This window comes from Dermacentor variabilis, chromosome 3 (assembly GCF_050947875.1).
Source record: "Dermacentor variabilis isolate Ectoservices chromosome 3, ASM5094787v1, whole genome shotgun sequence".
NCBI lineage: Eukaryota > Metazoa > Arthropoda > Arachnida > Ixodida > Ixodidae > Dermacentor > Dermacentor variabilis.
The window spans coordinates 193,089,103-193,092,994 of NC_134570.1; the positions used below are offsets into that span (position 1 = coordinate 193,089,103).

A 3,892-nucleotide genomic window follows, 5' to 3' on the forward strand; every position below is an offset into this window, starting at 1 on the left:
CACGCTGTGAATAGCATTGGAGAGATCGTATCTCCCTGCCTGACGCCTTTATTTATTGGGATTTTGTTGCTTTTTTTATGGAGGACTACGGTGGCTGTGGAGCCGCTATAGATATCTTTCAGTATTTCTACATACGGCTCGTCTACACCCTAATTCCGTAATGCCTCCATGACTGCTGAGGTTTCGACAGAATCAAACGCTTTCTCGTAATTAAGAGAGTGTCGCTACTTTCAAATTATTAAAGGGACACTAAAGTGAAAAATCGTTTCTTCTGCATCAGTAAATTACCGTTTTAGAACACCAGAGACACCACTCTTACAACGATAAGACGTTTGGTAAGCCAGAAAAAGCGCGAGAACGAAATACGGGTGGTGACCGGGTCCCACACCTGGGGGCTGTGGCGTCTTGGATTTTGAATGGCATCTTCTAGGGCCTACTAATTATATATATAGCGGTACAGGTTGACTACATTGTGCTCTAAAGGAACCAAATATTAAACATGGCAAGTGTCGGGAACCTTTACTCATCCAACGTGTTACAAATGCGAAAACATACTTTGGAATCCCTGACGTCATACTAGCGTAGTGGCGTCGGGGTTTCGGCGCGAAATTCAAATACTGTTACTTGGATCTTCATTTCCTCATCTAATAATCAAACTATTATTTTGAAATGACTGCCTGCAATGTTCTCAAACAATGATTTATTAGTCTAAACTGATTTATTGTTTCGCTTTAGTGTCCGTTTAAGGGGTTTTAGCTGATCCGACAGGTCTGCGCCATCTGGTGGAGGGTTGTGGGGTTGGTTGGAGGGTGGTGGAGGTGAACTTCTCCGCTCGGTGGGATAGAAGACAAGCACGCTTGCTTCGAAGATGCAGCAGATACAGTTGGTCTGCCGCGAGCTGTTCTGTACACCGCGCCGAAGCTGCGACGGAGAAGGGCGACGGCGAGTAGAGGATCCCGAGTTTCCGTCCAGGGAACGCGAGTCGGCGCCTGAACGGTCGACGTCGTCGAGAAAGCGATCCCGGCCTGCGACTGCTGGCAAACTTCCAGCGTCAAGCCCGCCGAGACACGGGGGATACGAGCGGCCGATTCCAGGCCGAATTTCTGGTCATAGAGTTTGGGCACAGCTGTCGCGTCTGTAACCTACAAGGAAGCTCGGCGCGCGGCTCATCGGGGCTACGATCGACGAAGGAATGCCGATACTGCTCATCGCGCCGAGGTCACCGCCGACAAACGCCGTCACCGAGTCGAGGATACCGAGTTTCGGGCCAGAGACAACGAACGCTGCCGACTGAATGCTCGGCGCCGCCGGGAATCGGTTCCAGGCCTGCGGGTCACCGAGAACTTCCAACGACAAGCCCGCAAATCCCTGGGAACTGCGAAGCGCCGCTTCCAGCGCGGATTCCTCGGCATATATATAGTGTTCGGGCACAGCTGCCGCGTCTTTTACCGGCTCTGGTTCGACGTGAGTCTCTCCACGGTGAACTCCATGCGGAACTTAGAACAGAAGAGCTCTCTGTGCCTTGCAAGTGCTTCGCGAAGCCTTCCCCGACGCCACCGAGCACGACGACGGTCGGACGTTGAGGACGAGGACCGGATCGCCGATGATGACGGCTGGTACTGAAGCACTGTACATAATAAATTATGATTACACGTACTGCGGCTTGTATGCGTGTGACTTGCTGGGGCTTGTATGGCTTAGCGCCCTGGCCGTGTATGACCTCGCGAAAACTTGGCGAAACTGAGCAAAACCTAGCAACACTTAGGGTGAACCTAGCTAAGCCGTGCATAACCTCGCAAAACTTACAAAATTCTAGCAATGCTTCGCAAAACCCGCTACTAGGTCCGTCGTGTCCCAGCTTTGCACCACTAGGGCAAACTGCCCACATTTTTTTAGCCTTATCAGAACGTTATTTATGTTCCATCGTGATGTGAAGAACTCTGGTAAATGAAATCCCTCAAATATTATTTCGGAGAGAGCGCAACGGTCTCAGTGCGCACTCCTATAAGTTATTTAGAGTGCAAATCGATTTGTCTAAACAAGTGCGTCGTTTCTTAAACGAACGGGCTTACCACGTCGTAATGAGCCACTGCCATGTCAAACAATGAAAATTCTTTCCTCAACGGAAGCTCAGTATTATCGGTATTTTTAGCCTCCTGCCAGGCTTTGTGCGTCATAGCTGATACACGCCGTGAATCGACTTGCCAAGTACGGCGCGGATTACGTAGGTTTCAAGAGGGCTTATATTAGGCGGGAATGGTAGCGATCGATTCAGCGTAACATAAGTTGCGTTACTTGATAGGTTTGGAATCCACGTCGACACCACCTTTCGTGCTCGCTTAGATACTTCTTTTGCGTAACACTTGCAAAGCACAAAAACTGCATTGCCGAAATTTGCGTAAATCGTGTGGCAGTCATTCTATGGTAAAGATGATGTTAAGGGCAGGTAAATTGCTAGCGCAAAGAATTAACGCGCAGCACATGGCTATGCGCACCTTTCAATCGGCGAAACGTTGTCTGCTGTGTTGTAACACAGAAAGCGTCACCACTTCAAGGAGCGACCGCGAAAGGGAGGAGATACGAAGAGGGGAAGGGGAGTGTCGCCATTCAGCGAAGTTTCAGGGCCTTTACTAAAGACGGCAAAGTAGAGCCGTGCCATGGGAATTTGAGGAAATTAACGTGATAATGAAAGCGTCACGTACCTACTTAGTGCAGATATTTCGGTGGAGCCCGGCATAAAGCACGTTCGTGTTAATAAAGAAAGAGCGGCGTTATATTATACGCCTATTTTAATTATCCACCTATCGTACAGTGCCGCACACGATGTTGCGGCGCATTGGAATGACGGATCGATATTCTTAGAGCACGGCGCGCCAAGTTGTGCGTCGCGCAAGCTGCGAAAGTGACGTCAGGGCTTACGAGTTCGGACCGCGCGGCGCCCGGTCACAGATGCCATTTTCACACCGCCTACGAAGTGATCACTTAACCACCGCGCGCCGAGTTAGACTACATACACTAATTTCTACACGGCTTGAGACCGGGCTAGTTGGCGTTTCATGTTACTGCGATTTACAGCGCACAGTCGGACGAAGATAAAGACACATCAGCCATTCCACTCTGTGAAGATGGATAAACAGCGAAGCTATGCGTTATACGACACAGAAGTGACGCAGAATTTTGAACATAGGTGCGAACTCATTTATAAGCGTTGGCGTCGACGATGGGACTGCCGCCCCGACGAGCCACAGAAAACCAGACACGTGTGACATTCGACGTGACTGAACCCACGGGAGAGCGGAAGGAAAGGAAAAGAGAAACGCAATCGCTTGGAATGCCGACAAGGAGAGGGTGGTGTGAACGAAGACGTGGCCGATGCGGGTCAAAGTGTAGTATCTGTTCATACCAGCTTATTATACCATACGAGTTGTATATAAGCCCAAGATATTAAACTTATTTCTCCAAGTTAGCGCAGTTCAAGAAGCCTGCTTCACCTCCGCCGCCGGTCGTCCCAATATCGCACTACCTTTCGGAATCGGCCCACGCTGTTAATCTACGGACATCGATGCGCTCGTAACTAGTCATATGTATCTTCGCTGTAAAAAGGACCAAGACAAGCGCTCGCAGTGCTCGTTATCGTCGTTTCCTGTGCGTGTCCCGGTGCAAGCTGTAATTGCGGGAAACATTATCGTCTCGTCTAATTAGTTTTATAATGAAGCCAACGCAGAAGTTGAGGAATACACGGGCACTAAATCACACCAATACGAGCGCTGTTCTCTTTGTGACTGGAGTTCGTGCAGCTAGTGGGCGACTTTTGAAAAATAATGGCGAATAATTAGCTCAGAACTCCTCCTGAGCTGCTATTATTTGGGACCGAACTTCTACGCCGTGGCGA

At 49.6% G+C, this 3,892-nt stretch overlaps 1 non-coding gene across 1 annotated transcript; it reads left to right on the top strand.

Annotated features, from left to right (window-relative positions):
- Positions 1–3,361: 3,361 nt before the first annotated feature.
- Positions 3,362–3,546, top strand: LOC142576834 (U2 spliceosomal RNA). Its single transcript, XR_012826977.1, has one exon. It is a non-coding gene; the product is annotated as a U2 spliceosomal RNA (small nuclear RNA).
- Positions 3,547–3,892: the final 346 nt, after the last annotated feature.